We start from the raw sequence: 19136 nt of genomic DNA, 5'->3' as shown, positions 1-19136 counted from the left end.
ACGTTTTTGTACAGAAAGTGTGGAACACCCTTCTCCCAACCCTGTTTCCCACGGACCCTGGCGACCCGGACCCGTTTCCCCTGCATGTTGTATATAGCCACTTGGTGTATGTGTTCACTGTAAATAAACGCACTGTCCTTCGCTTAAAGGAAAACCCTGGCCTGCGCCTGAGTCTCTTTCGGAAACCTTATCAGAACGATCCAGCCATTATGGACTCAGCAGGACAGGACCCCGTGGGCCGGGCTCTGGCCGCCCAGGAAGCCGCGCTGGCCCGCCATGAACAAATGCTCGGGCAGCTACGGCAGGATGTCGCCGCATTGACCCTGGCGGTGGCGCAGTTAATACCGCTGGAGGGAAATGCGCAACCAGGGAATCCCCAGCCACCCAGCCCGGCTCCCCAGGCGGCACCGCCTGCCGTAGCGTCAGGTAGCTCACCGCGGGTCGGTACGCCGTCTGACGGACCTTTACCCACACCGGAACCATTCTCGGGTGAGTCTGACAAATGTGCCGGATTTTTGGCTCAGGTGTCTCTGACGTTTCGCGAGCTGCAGCGTTTTCATAGCAACGATGGGGCAAAGATCACTTATTTAGTTCAACTTCTGAGGGGCCGTGCACTAAAATGGGCCCAGGTTGTGTTGAACTCTGATCCTGTCATCACCTACGCTGACTTTCTCTCCAAATTTAAGAGTGTGTTTAACCCAGGCACCGGGGCAGAGGCCGCTGCTCTCCGTCTCCTCAACTTCAAACAAGGTAGGAGAAGCATGTCTGAATACGCTATCGACTTCTGGATTCTGGCAGAAGAGGCAGGGTGGAATCAGGAGGCGCTACGGAGCACGTTGCTGAACAATATCAGAGAAGAATTAAGGGACGAGCTAATCATGCGTGATCTCCCTGCCTCCTTTAATGAGCTAATGTCCCTGTGCATTAAGGTGGATGAGCGGCTACGGGCTCGCCGGTCGCAGCGGAACTACAACTTCCATGAGGCTGCGGGAGTCTCTGGCACCGGCGCCATGGCGGATGCCGGCCCCTCCCGGACTCACGAGAGCGGGGACGGAGAGGAACCCATGCAGCTGGGCGGCTCCCATCTCACCGCGGCGGAGCGTCAGCGCAGGATTACGGCCGGTGAGTGCCTCTATTGTGGTCACAGGGGACATGTTGTGGCTACCTGCCCTTCGCGGGCAAAAGGGCGCGCCCGCCAGTGATGGTAGGAGTACTGGTGGGCGAGCTGAGCCAGGAAGAAGCTCCTACCCGTTTAACACTACCGACCATGCTTTCCATTCACTCTAAGAGCCGCTCCCTATCGGTGTTAATCGACTCTGGGGCGGAACAAAACTTTATTGACTGTCAGTTAGCCCGGCAACTTGGGTTACTATTGGAGCCCCTGCCTCATGCATTACGTGTTACGGCGTTGTCTGTCAGGTCAACGCCTTCCAGACATCACTCTGGTGACGGAGCCTGTCGAGCTCACCCTCTCTGGCAATCATTCTGAAGAAATCTGTTTTTTGGTGTTTAAAGCAACTCGCACTCCACTAGTTCTCGGCCATCCTTGGCTACAACAGCACAACCCTCACATAGATTGGCTAAAGGGGCGTGTCACTGGGTGGGGGGAGGACTGCCACATGACCTGCCTTAAAGCTGCCTCGCCTCCAAGCACTGAAACGCCCTCTCCTGGGGAATTGAAATCAGCTGATTTAACTAATGTGCCCTCTGTTTATCACGACCTAGCTGAGGTGTTTCAAAAGGCCCGCGCCCAGTCACTTCCTCCGCATAGGCCCTATGACTGTGCTATCGAACTGCTCCCGGGAGCTCCTTTACCCACCAGTCGGCTCTATAGCATCTCACTTCCAGAACGAGACGCTATGGACAAGTACATCACGGAATCCCTGGCTGCCGGCCTCATTCGGGCCTCCACCTCTCCAGTCGCGGCAGGCTTCTTCTTTGTCGAAAAGAAGGATAAAACCCTCCGGCCATGCATTGACTATCGCGGATTAAACAACATCACAGTAAAAAATAAATACCCTCTGCCGCTCCTCAGTTCGGCCTTCGAGCTCCTCCAGGGGGCTACTGTTTTCACCAAACTGGATTTGCGAAACGCATACCATCTGGTTCGCATCCGTGAGGGCGATGAGTGGAAGACCGCCTTCAACACCCACCTTGGCCACTTCGAGTACCTTGTCATGCCCTTTGGTCTCACTAATGCCCCTGCGGTGTTCCAAGCCCTGGTGAATGACGTGCTCAGAGACTTCATTAACCGTTTTGTTTTTGTCTATCTAGATGACATCCTGATCTTTTCCAGAAACCAATCCAAGCACGAGACCCATGTCAGACAGGTCCTGCAACGACTCCTCGAAAACCGATTGTTCGTCAAAGGAGAAAAGTGTGAGTTCCACGTCTCCACCGTTGCATTCCTGGGGTACATAATCGACCAAGGAAACCTCCGCCAGGACCCTGTGAAGGTAAAAGGCGTTGTTGAGTGGCCGGAACCTCCTAATAGGCACCAACTGCAACGGTTCCTTGGGTTTTCCAACTTTTACCGGCGGTTCATTCGGGACTTCAGCCGAGTTGCCTTTCCGCTGACCCAGCTAACCTCTCCCAAGCTTCCTTTTCAGTTGAACAAAGAAGCTCAGGTAGCTTTCCAAGAACTGAAGAAACGATTCGCCTCAGCCCCCATCCTGATCCAACCCGACCTCACGCAGCCATTTGTGGTCGAGGTCGACGTGTCCGACTCAGGGGTTGGAGCGGTTCTGTCGCAACGGAAGGATGGTAAGCTCCACCCTTGTGCCTTCTTCTCCCGCCGTCTGTCCCCTGCAGAGAGAAACTATGATGTCAGGGATCGGGAACTGCTGGCGATAAAACTAGCCCTGGAGGAGTGGCGGCACTAGTTGGAGGGCACGGCTCAGCCTTTCCTCGTCTGGACAGACCACAAGAACCTGGCATACCTGCAATCAGCTAAGAGGCTCAACGCCCGACAGGCCAGGTGGGCCCTGTTTTTCACCCGTTTCCACTTCTCCATCTCTTACAGACCCGGTTCCCGGAATGTCAAACCCGACGCCCTGTCCCGTCAGTTCTCAGTCTCGGAGGACCCCACTGAGCCCGCTCCCATTCTCCCCGCCACCTGTGTCGTGGGCGCCATCTCCTGGGGGATCGAAGCAGCCATTCGGGAGGCTCATGTGTCGGAACCGGATCCGGGAGGTGGGCCAGCCCAACGGCTCTACGTCCCTCAATCAGTACGTTCTCAAGTACTTCAATGGGCCCACACTGCCCGCTTTACGTGCCACCCAGGGGTCCACCGCACTATCAACTTCCTCCAGCGCTACTTCTGGTGGCCCTCTCTGACTAAAGACGCTCGGGAGTACGTCTCCGCCTGCGCGACCTGTGCCCGGAATAAACCGTCTCATCAGCCGCCCGCTGGACAGCTCAATCCCCTGCCGACTCCGTCCAGGCCGTGGTCCCATATAGCTTTGGACTTTGTGACCGGACTGCCGCCATCAGCAGGCAACACTTTCATACTTACTATCGTAGACCGTTTTTCTAAAGCTGCCCACTTCATAGCTCTACCCAAGCTTCCCACGGCCATGGAGACCGCACGACTGCTTACCCGTCATGTGTTTCGTTTGCATGGGATCCCGGAAGACATTGTGTCTGACAGAGGCCCCCAGTTCACGTCTGGCGTCTGGAAGGAATTCTGCTCCTCATTAGGAGCAAAGGTCAGTCTGACCTCCGGTTACCATCCCCAAAGCAACGGTCAGTGTGAGCGAGCTAATCAAGAGCTCGAGGCAATGTTGCGGTGCATAGCGTCCTCCAACCAGTCCATCTGGAGTGATGAACTACCCTGGATTGAGTACGCCCATAACAGTCTGACTTCCTCCGCCACTGGTCTGTCTCCCTTCGAGGTCTCACTGGGTTTCCAGCCACCTCTCTTCCCCTCTGTCGAGGGTGAGCATTCTGTACCATCTGTCCAGGCCCATCTACGTAGGTGCCGACGAGCTTGGCGGGCCGCACGGACGGCGTTGCTGCGCACAAAGGACCGAACCAAACAGACCGCAGATCGCCGCCGCACACCAGCTCCAGCATACAGCGTGGGACAAAAGGTATGGCTGTCCACACGCTTTGTTCCTCTCAGGACTGAGTCCAAGAAGCTCAACCCAAACTTCATTGGTCCGTTTGAGGTTTCGGCGCTGATCAACCCCGTCTCTGTGAAACTCCGGCTGCCGCGCAACATGAGGATTCACAATGTGTTCCACGTCTCCCAAATCAAACCTGTCCGGAATAGCCCTCTGTGCCCTCCTTCCAGGCCCCCTCCACCCGCCCAGCTTGTGGACGGCTTGCCCGCCTATTCCATCACGCGGATTATGGACTCTCGCCGCCGCGGGCGTGGCTTCCAGTACCTTGTGGACTGGGAGGGCTATGGCATTGAGGAGCGGTCCTGGGTTCCGCGGGCCGCTGTCCTGGACAAGCGTATGCTGCAGGCCTTCCATCAGTCTCATCCTGGTAAGCCTGGTGGGTCGCCGGGGGGCTCCCGTTGAGGGGGGGGGGTACTGTCATGGTCCCTGTGCCCCGCTGGTCAAGCCTCTATTGGGCAATATGTTTGTGGTTTGTTTGCTCTCTCGCTCTCGCCCTCTCTCTCTCACTCTCTCTCTCTCGCCACGGCGATGCTCACTGCGGGCTTCCGCTGCTGGCCCACACACCTGCTCATCACCACACCGGCCGCTGATCCCAGCTGATTACTGCACTACTTAGATGGCGAGTCTGCACTAGTCTTCGCTGGATCGTTGAGCTATCAGTGTCAGTTAGACTTGTGTTTCTGCTAACCTGTACTTTGAGAATTTCTTATAATTATCCTGCTAACCCGACGTTTTGTGTGTAGATCGTTTTTGGAACCCGATGCGGAGAGGAGTGATTGAGGGGGAACGTTTTTGTACAGAAAGTGTGGAACACCCTTCTCCCAACCCTGTTTCCCACGGACCCTGGCGACCCGGACCCGTTTCCCCTGCATGTTGTATATAGCCACTTGGTGTATGTGTTCACTGTAAATAAACGCACTGTCCTTCGCTTAAAGGAAAACCCTGGCCTGCGCCTGAGTCTCTTTCGGAAACCTTATCATTAAATTATGGATGGCAAATAATTTTTTGAATTTTAATGGTCGCCCACATCACTCTACTGATTCTCAAGATGTTGATTTTGGTGATTTGACCTCTCATCTGAAAAGTTCAGTCACTAATCTTGGTGTTAAACTTGATTCTGCGCTTACTTTTGAAGGTCATGTAAATGGGGTGGTGAAATCAGATTTTATCACCTCAGACGCCTGTCGAAGGTTAAGCCTTTCCTTTCCAACCCCAATTTGGAAACTCTTATTCGTGCTTTTATCAGCTCACGTCTGGACTATTGTAATCCCCTTTTAAAAGGGGTCGGGTCGGGCACCTTGTCACGCCTGCAGTTGGTGGAAAATGCAGCGGTGCGATTTTTAACCGGTAGTAGGAAATTCGATCACATCACTCCGGTTCTGGCTTCCTTGCATTGGCTTCCCATTCAATTTAGGGTTCGTTTTAAAGTCCTTTTATTGGTTTTTAAATCTTTAAATGGTCTGGCTCCTGTGTACTTATCTGATTTGCTGAAGCCACATGTTCCTCCTCGCTCGCGCCGTTCAGCTGAGCAGCTGCTGCTGTCGGTCCCTAAGTCGCGGCTGAAATGCAGAGGAGACCGAGCGTTTTCAATTGCGGCTCCGATGCTCTGGAATAACCTTCCCCTCCAAATTAGACAAGCGTCATCAGTGCAGGTCTTTAAGTCCAGATTGAAAACCTATTTTTATTCCCTGGCTTTTAACTCTGTAGGAAACTGACACCTTCTTATTAATTTTATTGTATGTAATGATTTGATGGTATTTTTAATTTGGTTGTTGTTTTGATCTGTGTTGTTCAGCACTTTGGTCTGCCTGGTGTGTTCTTAAAGTGCTATACAAATAAACGATGATGAAGAAGTTCTGTGTTTCTCTTCTCTGACTCTTTACTGAAGAAGTGTTTTAGAGTATATTTCTTAACACTCCATTCTCTACGTCAGATTTATAACCGTATAGCAGTTTTTTACACCACAGAGTATCACACCCAATTACGCCCGTCTATCTCTATGTGGCTCCAAATTTCCCTCTTTACTCTCTGTTATTTTAATTTTCCACACTCGTCAGGGGACAGGCACAAAGTAATCAACAATTTCAACCACTGAAACGAGGAATGCAACCTTTTCGACTAATATAGAACTTAACCTTTGATTTCAAAACGTGTCTTGCTCTAGTCCAGAATAAATGTAAACCCGTGATTGCACAGCGGTTTCAGTGTTATTCTGTTATTATTTGAGAGCCCTGAGTCCTCAGGTTATAAACCTGGATCACCAGACGCCGCTGGACCGTACCTTGTGTCCAAAGTACGGTGAGGGAACCAACCCCAGGACAAAGCTTTTTTAGGTGTCCTCACCTCCAAGGTTGCTATCCTAGTTACATCCGGGTCGCGTCCGAACTACCAGTTGAGGGAACCACTCCTAGGACAAAATCCACAAGGCCCACTAGGCGTCAACCTTAGATCCTAAAATGTGTCTCCGCTCTAGTGCCCTCCAATTCACACATCAACCGTCACTGTCACCATGTTCATATTTCACACACAGAAACACACACAGAAACCTCTGAGCTCACCTTTGAAATGCAAGCGCACCACAAGCCAGACTCTATTTCATATGTTGAACTTTGGCCGCGTCTTAGAAATTTTCCCCGTTTCTTGCAACAGAAGCCAGTCATACACAAAATTAAATGTGGAAGGTAACGTGGGCTGCAACTCTAGTCTCAACGTAGAATGTTTTTAGTTTCTTGCTAGAGCCAGTTCCTATGACACTGGAATTCAGCCTCAACTTATGATGTTAGTATCTCGCACCGAAAACCAGACACCGACAATTTAATGCGAAAATACGTGTAACTCAGCGAACACATTAATTTGGAAAGCCCAATATGCACATTTGGTATTTACAACAGGCTGTGCTTAGCTTTTTATATTTGGACCGGTCCTCTGCTCGCCTCGCCTCACGATCTCACCACAGGCCAATCTGCCTTCCTCAGCACACCAAAGATCCGGGTCACCAGGCACCAAATTGTTTAATTCTCCCAATTCTTTCGCTCTTTGGGCTGAAGGAAGGACACTACTAGGCATATAAATGCTCAATCAACAATCTTTTATTCCATACAATTCAACACTTCATGAGCATATGTAACAGAGTTAGAAAATAGCTTAATGAATTTCCTCAAAATTGATGTGCTTTGTGAATAGTTGGAGCCACCTGGTGGACAAACACAGCAACTGCAACTGTTAAGGTTCCAAATTGCGGCACAGCGCATGCCTCAGCAAAGGAAAAAAACTCCCAAGCTGGTGAACTGAATGTTGCAGTTGCTTTGCAGATTGTTAATGAAGACTGTGTGCTGTTTTCTTTGTACCAGTTGCCAGAATAAAGAGGGAGCCCAGAGTAAGGGCAAGTCCAGCGTTGCAGTGCCGTCCTTTCTACATGGGCATATCACACCACTTGCACAATAGACTCTCAGAACAGCAACAGCTACATTGGTGCCGTGACTCTGTGATTTGAGATCAACTTGATGCAGATCTCCAACCCAGGTTGCAGTGTATTGTGCTTAAAGATTCATCCTTTGCTCGTCTTGGACTGTGAATTACGTTGAGGTACTGGACTGTTTGTTCTTTGATTTGATGGGACTCTCTCCGGACTGCTTGTGCTGACACCTGCAACTCTGAATATTTGTTATTGTCTACGTTTTGTTTTGGTTTGTTTTTCTTGCTTTTCCTTTTTTTTCTGTTTATATGCTAATATGGCAAGCAAATTCCAGCTGAGTGATATATGTGAAAATGTTCTCTCCTCTGTTGGGCAGGGTAGAGGTGCAGCACGTGCTCATTTACTGTCACATGGGTCAGTTGGGAGGGATGAGGGAGCTTCACCTGTGTTGCCTGGGAGGGTTGGAGCCTTTGGGTCGGATTTAGATCCGGATGAGTCTCCCGTGGGGCAATTTTTGCGGGGCGAAGCACGTCACTCCACTCCCGGTGATGGGAATGACACATTAAACCAGTTTAGTGACATGATCTTTCAACTTGGTTCACAGATAGGTGAATCTATTGCGGCCAGACTTATGTCTAGTGGAGCTGTTGGTGATGTCGACCGAAATAATGCTCACTCACATAACCAGACTTCACATTCGGGTGGCGATACGAATACACCTAGTGAAAACACTCAATTCAGTGTTATTGTAAAATCCGACAGGGAACCTGTCATTTTCAGGGGTGATGGTACAGACAAGTACACAGTGACTGAATGGGTTGAGTTGATGAAATCATACATCAGGAAGCAGAGTCTTGATGTGTCGTTGCAGACAGAGGAGGTGATGGGGAGGCTAATGGGGAAGGCCAGGGATGTAGTTAAGATAGGCTTGAGAAGTGATCCTGCGCTTATTACTTCCTGTGCCCCTGATGTCATATTCAACATGCTGATAAGGTACTTCAGCAGCACTTCCTCTTGCCTACCCCTGCAGGACTTCTACTCAACTCTGCCTTCTCACAGGGAGAATCCTGTTGATTACTGGATACGCCTCAACAAGGCTGCTGATATGGCTGAGGAAGGTTTGAAGCGTCAAGGCAGGCGAATGGAGGACATTGGTGGTGAGATTGCTAAAATGTTTGTGAAACACTGCCCAGATCCTGAGCTCGCATCTGTGTTTAAGTACAAACAGATACATGAGTGGACGTGCAAGGAGATTCAGGAGAGGATAGATGAGTATCGGCGCGAGAGGGTGTCTTCTGTGAGAGTGCGCGTGGTTGAGGCCCATGCAGCAGCGCTAATTCGTGATGACACGCGTGTTGAGCTCTTGAATAACGATGACAGGAAGTCTTCTGGTGTTGACGCGCTTCCTACGTCACCCCCGTCACCTGGGGTAGGACCCTCTGTCTCACCCTCTCCTCTCTTGTCCCAGACGCAGCAGATGTTTCTTGCTCCAAGCTGTCCCACTGTCCCTCCTCTATTGTCACAGGATGGGGAACGGAATCCGACGACCTCAACTCAGAATAGATGCCAGACTATTCCCCTGCATTACCAGAAGCAGTCTGCCCTCCCTGCTCCTGAGCAGCAGTTCCCCCACAGTCAGCAGCCCAGCGACAATGCTGTGCTTGGTGAGATGATGTCGATGCTCAGGGAGCTGTTGAATAAAGCGAAGGCTGGGGATGGACATTCCCCCTCACGGCAGGGTGGCAGACGAGTACAGAATCGGGCCCCTTTGTTCAATGGCAGGAGCTGTCAGGTCTGTAATAAGGAGGACCACACTACACAGTCCCATTGCCGCTTTGCCCGACTCTGTTTCACATGCTTTCAGCCCGGTCACACACGTCGCTCGTGTGCCAATGGGGCCTCTACGGGTGACAATGCCCAGGGAAACTAGACGACCTGTGCTTTGAGGGAGGCTGTACAGTTCATGAAGAACACTCCCACACACATGATGCAGCAGAACTGTATGACAATGTAAAGGACTTAGACAAGTCTGAGAGAGTTATTTTTCAGGACACACAGAGAATCAGCAGCAGTGACAGCCTGTTCTACACTCCTGTTACAATCGGAGGCAAGTCATCCCTTGGTGCTATGTTGGATAGTGGTTCAATGGCCTGTTCTTTGAGTGAAGTAGCGCTGCAGAGGCTTGCTGCTGCTGGTGCTATTGATTTGAGAAATCAGGGGGCGCCCACTGTTGTTTTTGTTGGCTGTGGTGGTGTACGAGTGAAGCCTAAATCAGTGGTGGAGCTTGACATGGAAGTGTATGGGTGTCGTATCTTGGTTCCAACCTTTGTTGTTGAGAATCAACAAGATGACTTAATAGTTGGCTCGAATGTCATCAGACATTTAATCCGTCAGTTCAAGAAAGATGCAAGCTACTGGGAGGCAGTTTCGATGTCGCGTTCAGGGCATCAGGAACTTGAACAGTTCCTCTCTCTGCTTGCTGGCCTGGAACGCTGGTCTGGTACTGAGATACCAGACAAAGTGGGCACAGTCAGGTGCAACAGGGCTGTCACCCTGCCAGGTAACAGTGAGTTTCTTGTATGGGGGAAACTTCCGAAAGATGTTAAGATATCTCCCGGCTCTACTGTAGTTACTGAGCCAACCACCTCTCGCTCTGCACCCAGGGGCATCATGGTCGCTAGAGTGGTGACTCCTCTCTGGGGAGACAGGTGGGTCCCACTCAAGCTCCTTAATGTCACAGACAACCCTGTTATTCTGCGGAGGAATGCCAAGCTTGCTGATGTCTACACCTGCCTTGCATTGGAGGATATGGAGGTTCCAGAGCTCAGTCAACAGTCTACTCGTACAGAGCCCACTGGGACATCTGTACCCACAGTGGATGTTGGTACTGTACAGGAGAGGCTGGACCGTGTTGGCCTGGGTGACCTGGACCTGAAATCCTGTGATGTGTCATCGGACTGGCAAGAAAAGTTGGCTGACCTTGTGGTCAATTATCAAGATGTCTTTTCTCGCCATCATCTGGACTGTGGTGAGGCTAAGGGCTTTGTACACAGGATTCGACTGACAGATGACAGGCCATTTCGTCTCCCCTACAGGCGTGTGCCTCCTGCCGAATACCACAAGCTCCGCCAGGTTCTTAACGAGATGGAGGAGAGAGACATAATCAGGAAGTCTACTAGCGAGTTTGCCTCACCTCTTGTCCTTGTGTGGAAGAGAAATGGCGACTTGCGAGTGTGCACCGATTTTCGATGGCTCAACAGGCGGACGCTAAAGGACGCTCATCCCCTGCCACATCAAGCTGATTGCTTGGCAGCCCTTGGTGGCAATGCGTTTTTTAGCACGATGGACTTGACTTCTGGCTTCTATAACATGCCGCTACATGAGGAGGATCGCAAATACTCTGCATTCACAACACCCATGGGTTTGTACGAGTATAACCGCCTCCCTCAGGGTTTGTGCAACAGCCCAGCCAGCTTCATGAGAATGATGACCTGCATTTTTGGCGATCAAAATTTCCTCAGCCTGCTGTGCTACCTTGATGACCTGTTGGTCTTTGCACCATCTGAGCAGTTGGCTTTGGAGAGATTGGAAATGGTTTTCAGCCGACTTCGCCAACACAACCTGAAATTGGCCCCAAAGAAGTGCTGGCTTCTCAGGAGGACGGTGAAATTCCTCGGGCACATCATTAATGAGTCTGGTGTGTCCACAGATCCTGCTAAGGTCGAGGCTGTCAGCAATATGACCATTGCGGACCTAATGGAGCCTGATGGGATCACCCCGTCACAGTCCCGTGTCAGATCATTTCTGGGGATGGTGAACTATTACCAGCATTTTGTGCCCAATTGCTCTGCCTTGGCAAGGCCCCTCTTTGACCTTCTGTCTGGCCAGAAGCAGAAGCGCAAGGGGCGGGCACGTGTGAGCCGTGCTATGCAATCTCGGAAGCTGACACCTACTGACTGGACACATGATCATCAACAGTCATTTGAGGATCTGAAGGCTGCTTTGGTGTCCTCAGTAGTTTTGGCCCATCCTGACTTTGCTCGCCCTTTTGTCTTGTCCACCGACGCCTCCTTGGATGGGCTGGGAGCAGTTCTTTCACAAGTTCAGGAAGGTGATTTTGTGGCTAGACCAGTTGCATTTGCCAGTAAATCCCTTTCCCGTGCCCAGCGTAAGTACCCTGCTCATCGCCTTGAATTCCTTGCGTTGAAATGGTCTGTGTGTGACAAGTTCAGCCACTGGCTCAAGGGACATGCCTTCACGGTGTGGACTGATAATAATCCACTTACACACATTATGACTAAACCTCATCTGGACGCCTGTGAGCAGCGGTGGGTGGCGAAGCTGGCATCTTACGAGTTTGATATCAAATATGTCCCTGGTTCTAAGAACATTGTCGCAGATGCACTAAGCCGTCGACCGTTTGTGAAGTTGGCTGTCGGAGAGAGGTTGCTCTGCTGTCCCTATAGCAACCTAGTTGGAGAAGCTCTTCCCATCTCTGTTGGCTCAGTACAGGAGGCATTTCGACAGTCGAACTCCAGTCGACATCTCTTCGATGGCCAGGTCGAGGAGGAGCCTAATGTGTCGGTGCATGCTAAGAACCAGTCCTTGACTAAAGAAGAGGTCTCTGCCATCTTTGAGACACATACCCTTTGGGAGTCGGGTGCCAGAACGCGTGCTGTTGACATCCTCCAACAGCTTCCACAGCTACTTCTCCCTGCAACAGATGCTCAACCTGTGTTCTCTGAGGGTGAGCTTCGTGAGGGGCAGTTGAGGGATCCTGTCCTCTCCAGAGTGCTGTACTTTGTGGAACGTGGCCGTCGACCTTCCCGGAGGGAAAGATCCAGTGAGTGTGCCATGGTCATTAGGTACCTTAAACACTGGGACAAACTGACGATGTGTAATGGTGTCCTTTACAGAGTATCTAGGGATCAGGTCTCCAAGAAGAAGAGATACCAATTTGTTGTTCCTGATGCCCTTAAACCCGAGGTCCTCCAGGGCACACATGACAATGCTGGCCACCAGGGGCAGTTTAGGAGCTTGTGTCTGGCCCGCCAGAGGTTCTTTTGGCCGCACATTGACAGAGATGTGAAGGATTATGTGCGACAATGCCAGCGGTGTGTCATTGGTAAGGCAGCTGATCCTGAGGGGAGGGCACCCCTGGAGAGTATCAAGACATCTGCACCTTTGGAAATTGTGTGCATTGATTTTTGGACTGCGGAGGATTCTAACAAGAAACCTGTTGATGTGCTGGTAGTGACAGACCATTTTACTAGGATGGCCCAGGCCTTCCCTTGCCGAGATCAGTCTGCTAAACAGGTTGCGAAGCAACTCTGGGACAAGTATTTCTGCATTTATAGATTCCCAGAGAGGGTCCATTCTGACCAGGGCGCATCATTCGAAAGTCAGCTGGTTGCCGAATTGCTCAGGGTTGCTGGTGTGAAGAAGTCTCGGACGACGCCGTACCATCCAATGGGCAACGGTAGTGTGGAACGTTTTAACAGGACACTGGGCAACATGATTCGTGCCCTCCCTCCTGATGCGAAACACGACTGGCCCCGGCGCCTCCAGACCCTGACATTCATGTATAACTGTACTGTGCATGAGACAACAGGTTACGCTCCTTTCTATCTCATGTTTGGTAGGGTCCCCCGTCTTCCAGTTGATGTGCTGTTCAAAAACATACTGAAAGATCCTGAAATCGGTTGTTATGATAGCTACGTGGTGTCCCTGACAAAGGATCTTCAAGAGGCAATGGCTATTGCTCAAGGACATGTTGACAAAGAACAGAGACGTCAGGCTGAGCTCTATAACCGCCGTGTGAAGGGGAACTTGATCGCTACGGGTGATAGAGTCCTGGTTTCCAACAGACGTGAGAGAGGGAAGCGAAAAACAGCAGACAGGTGGGAGTCCACCATATACACTGTCGTTGGTGTGAAACCTGCTACTCACACATATGTGATCAAGAATCCTATCACTGGACAGGAGAGGGTTGTGCACCGTAACCTGTTGATGCTTGTTAACTTCTTGCCTGTGGACGTGGACAGTCACGCAGATTGCACCTTTCAGTCTTCTTCTGAAGCTGGATCTGGCGATGCCATGGATGCGACGGGATTGCTGTCTTTCTCAGAGAGTGGGGATTCTGTGAACAGAACTCGGCAATGGGTTGACAAATTGTCGGCTGCACGTTCGGACAGCTGTGAGGGCGCTGAGCCCTCTGGTCATGTTTTGAGCATGGCTGATGAGCCTGAGAGTGTGAGTGATTTGCACCATCAAGCCGGTTCAGTGACCTCTGAACGAGACTGCTTATCGGCCCCCTCGACTATCACTCAGGGAGGGAACAGACAACTCACGCCTTCCACCCACTCTGGTCCTGGCGATGTACAACCAGTCAGATCTCGTTTTGGACGCATTGTCAAACCAGTCAATCGGTTGCTCCATGTAATGTCCACTCAAGAGGTTGTTAATGATGCAAGTCAGATGATTGGCAAAGTCTCTAAGTCATTACGTCAGGCTTTTCAGTAAGTTTTTTTTATTTTCTACATTGTGGTTTCCAGTTTGGTGTATTCTTTGTTCCATTCTGGTTTTCCATTGCACCACCATGTTTGAACTTTGGTCCCGATGCGGGGACATTTCTTTTTCTGTGGGGCATGGTTTGTGTGGGGTGTAGACGGCATCCTGCATCCAGGAGCTGGTAGTGAGTTGGCGCCGCTCACTCTGCTTCATCCTTTTGGGGATACTTCTTGAGTTGGTGTGTCTATATAACCATGTCGGGTCTGTTTTCTTTTGGGTTTCTCTTTTGTTTTGTTGATTTTGGTGGATGCTGTGGGTTGTGCATCTTTAATTTTGAGTGAAATTCTGCGGGGGTGGATGTAACAGAGTTAGAAAATAGCTTAATGAATTTCCTCAAAATTGATGTGCTTTGTGAATAGTTGGAGCCACCTGGTGGACAAACACAGCAACTGCAACTGTTAAGGTTCCAAATTGCGGCACAGCGCATGCCTCAGCAAAGGAAAAAAACTCCCAAGCTGGTGAACTGAATGTTGCAGTTGCTTTGCAGATTGTTAATGAAGACTGTGTGCTGTTTTCTTTGTACCAGTTGCCAGAATAAAGAGGGAGCCCAGAGTAAGGGCAAGTCCAGCGTTGCAGTGCCGTCCTTTCTACATGGGCATATCACACCACTTGCACAATAGACTCTCAGAACAGCAACAGCTACACATAAACCATCCGGATGGGGAGACATGCATGAAGAAAACCTAAACATTCACATTCTTTCTAACTCCCAGCGAGCCTGACTTATGGCCTTGGCGCCCTATTTTGTCTGCCTTCAACAACGGTGGGGGTGATGTGCTCTCTGTCTCCTCTACTATCAGAAGAAGCAAAGTCCTGACTCTCTGAAAACAGCAGTATAATGCATCATAAACAATATCATTCACTCACACTGAATCAGCAGTCTAATGTAATACAAATCAGTTTAATAACTGTAATAGTTATCACCTTCTAATTCAGGAGAATACTGCAAACTAAAACTACATAATAATTTCACAATCTTTAATTAGGGGTATAAAATAGCATAAGAGAATATTATAATCCCACAGTGTCCATGTGAAAAATTCTACAAGCTCTAGAAAAGTGCCAACTGAGGTGGCAACAGTGCAGGCACTTTTTTTTTTTTACTTAAGTAGAAGTTTAGCTGCTAGTGTCAGAAATACTCAAGTAAAAGTTTGATCATGTATGGGCTCAGAAATGTAAAGAAAAAAGTAAGAAAGTCAAAGTGGTAACCTAACAGCACCTTACGCTGTAATAAAATAATATTAGCAGATCAGACTACAAACTTAGTCTGGTGGTAAAAAGAAGGGCCTCGCAGGCACATTTGGCAACCAGGGTTAGAGGTCAGACACCTGGAGCCTGCGGGTTGGGGGTAGCAACACGGTTTGGTAAAAGAGTCATCATCCATGTTTTGCATGGTGTTGCGGCTGATAAAGAGCCATAACCTACACCCCTTGTTTAGAGGTGATTGCCAGTTTGTTGGGTTTTTTAGAGACACAGAGAGTGAGAGAGATCATGTTCTACATTACTTTAAAAAAGGGGGTTTTCAGAGCTGTTGATATATGAAGCAGTGTTTATAGAAACACAGAACAACTGTTTATGGCATTGAGTGTTAAATTGTGACAGTTTCAATAAAGCCTGCAAATTCATGCATTTAAACTGGAGAGCAAAGAAAAGTTAGACGCTAGTTGCACTATTGAAAATCAGTTTCATAAAAACCACATAAACAGACAAGACGACGAATGTGTTTGTGAAACGAATGGTCACGTGTGAGAACTATGAGACAAACTGTTTCAGCCATCGAAACAGTTTGTGTCGTTAATCCTGAATGATTCTTGGTCACTGCATTTGCATGATCAGAGAATGGTCGTTTTACTCCACACACATTTGGAAAATCGCAGTTTGACAATAAAAATCACAGAATAATTAGTATTTGAGATGGCTGCAGCAACATCATTAAGGAAAAATATCTTTCCATGTCACTTTGCTTACATTTTAAAATAGAATTTTTTTAATGTAAAACATAAAAACAGCAAAACTTAAGACATTAAAGATGGACTGATGAAATTTGTGAATATTTAAATCATTGGTGTTTCCATCTGAGAGTCTACAGGGCATATGCTGTTAGATTTGTATTGTTGATTCTCATTTATGCTTAGAGTTTTATAATCAATGTCATGTTGGTAGAGCTTTGATCCTTAGTAGTCTGTGGAGACTCCCAGAGCACTCTGGCATGCACACACAACTGCAGGTCAGGAGAGAGTTTACTGCTCTTACTGATTTATGGTATAGAAGGACACCTACTCTGTATCTGGTTAAGTATAAGAGCCTTTTGTTTAGATGGACCGCTAGACTCCTGATGGACCAGCTTTGGGGAGTCTTCATGGGGTCACATCTTGACCCCCCCCCCCCCCCCCACACACACACACACACTTACACGACACACACAGACAAGGTATTCTTTGTCCACATGTATACCTATATGAAACGTCATATGTTAATGAACCTATGCATATTCATGTAACCACAATAAAAGGAGTGTTACAGGGAACCTGGCTGAGAGTCTGACGGAGGTCAAGTGGGTGGAACGACACTTGGCTCCAGGCAGGCCTCCCTCATGCATGAGTAACACAAAGAACTTTGCCTACTCGTGTCTTGCTTTTGCTGTGTAGTTAAATTGTCTTGAACGTTCCAGCGAATAGGTTTAAGCTACAAACCTATCATATGCCAAGGCTGTGTTTTAGAAATACAAGATGGTAACATGAGACATGTTAACTTCAATAGCACTAACATCAAGTTTAAGGTGTGAGAAGTATATGCATCACAGAAGCTAAAAAGGAGTTGCTTCTCCCTTGATTTGATCAAATAAGTGACAACTGATTTGCGTAAGTTTGATGCATAATACAAAAAAAAGGTCCATGAAATAGTTCACATCACCTAAGCAAGACTTGTTCAGAATCTCAAATGTTAAAGTACATTTACTGATTGTACTTGAGTACATGAGCTAGTGTAGATGCTCTAAAAGTACACTGACTGAAAAAGAAGCTCTGCTGTAACTTCACATATTGGGAAGTTTTCTGTCTTTTGTTTGATAAAAACTGCTTTCCATACTGATATTAAGTAATGCACACAGACATCGTATGATAAACAAAATAGGTGAGCTTCACAGTTAAGGTACGGTCCCCCACACAGTCCATACACGCTTTGTCGTATATGTAAGAGCACTGGAAAAAGGTGTAATAATAATAAATAAAAGCATAAATGTTAATTGAGTCATTTTCTTTTTTTCTAAATTCAAAAATTACTTTCTGTCCACCATGTGTGTGACTAACAGTCTCACTATCAGGTGACTGTTGTAATTTGGTGCTGTATAGATAAAAGTGAACTGAAATTTCTGCTGTACAGCTTACTAGGGGTCCTGTGATGGGCCATGTGCAGTCACACAATAGAACAACTTAAAGTTCATTATAACCCTCACTGGAGAAAAGGGCAGTTTGGAATTGTAATTGACATTACAACTGTTGCACATTACTGTAAAATCAGTGCAGTGAGAGTGACTTTAAGATCACAACCTGATTTAAAAGAGAATCTAACATCAACATTCTCACCCATGGAAATAGCTCTAGGAGCTTTTGAGTTTCATATTTAGAAAGTATCAAGAAGAAAACATCTATTCCAATGTATGAACTACACGTCTTGTACAAAGCTGATTGGAAATGCGTTCAAAAAAGCTCCTGTCATGATGTCCCGTCTGTGAGCACGCGCGCACACACGCACATGCACACACAGAGAGCGAGACATCAATAATACAAAGGATTGCTGCAGCTTTTGGATTTTCACTCTTTGTTGGATTTACAGTTTTTTCTGATGGCTTGAGCACATTTTTTGTAACTATTGGCTATTTTTGCAAAACTCTACACACAAATAAGTAAACTCTTCACCCAATCAGCAAAACATAGTTTCCTTGTAAAAGCGAACAACCCTTGCTTATCTCTCCACACCTTTGTAAAAATGGTATTTTTGTATCCAACAGTTAACACAAGCCATCATATTACAGTTTTTTACAGACGCTAGGACACATTTCTCAATACTTCCAGTTTTTTTCTGATTGCTTACAGTTTTTCTCAAATGCTAAAACACAAAAGCCAATCCTGTAACCCAAATGACCAGTAGTCTAAACACATTTACTAAATGTAGCCACCATATTCCAGTACCATAAACACATGTCACATGAAGACACAAGTCACAAAACACAACCCTCTGTACTCATAAATCTAAACACATTTTTCCTTGCTAAAACACATGTTGCAAAACAACTCTGCTCATATTCTCAAATGAAAGCCCATGTGATGCAAAATGCTTGCCACAGTCACCAATCTTTGAACACAGGGAACACACCTGGCGTCAGTCACTACACACAATGACTCAAAATTGAAGACACTTGTTGCTAATGCTGTACCCACATGTAAAAGCAAGTTCAGAGTGCACAGTATGCTGAAGGTTCCAAACAAACACAATGGATGAAGGCAGAGTCAGGGGAAGAGGAATTTGATGCAGAGGAGGGAGAAGAGCTGGCCCTGGAAGAAGAGGAGCAGGCCAATGAGGAAGAGGAGTTCAAATGAGAGGAGGAAGAGGAGCGACCAACGAGGAAGAGGAGAAGGCCAACATGGGAGAGGAGAAGGTCCAGGAGGGAGAGCAAGACAACCTCGCACCATCATTACGGACGAGATGCGAGCAACAGCTCAGCGACATGATGCCGCACAGTGATTGTGGTGTGTGTGGTGTGAATAACGTAAATAAAAAAACTTCACACCCTGTTCATGTTTTCAAGATTACTGTTGTGTGCAATAGATTCTGTTTTTGCATTGAGTTGTGTTACAGTAGTGTACGTACATGCAGGATTTTCCATAGATTTATACTACTCATATGAAACTCACAAATCTAAATGCCTAATCCTCTGCAGAGATCTACGACGATCCGTTACTGTATAGTTTCTAAAATATGCATTGGCAGTTATGGAACAAAGAACCTTCTCACAAATTGAGCATTGT

The sequence above is a fragment of the Rhamphochromis sp. 'chilingali' genome (genome assembly GCF_963969265.1).
Source record: "Rhamphochromis sp. 'chilingali' genome assembly, chromosome: 7".
NCBI lineage: Eukaryota > Metazoa > Chordata > Actinopteri > Cichliformes > Cichlidae > Rhamphochromis > Rhamphochromis sp. 'chilingali'.
The sequence above is the reverse complement of the archived record's forward strand: the minus strand, read 5'-3'. Positions refer to the sequence as shown.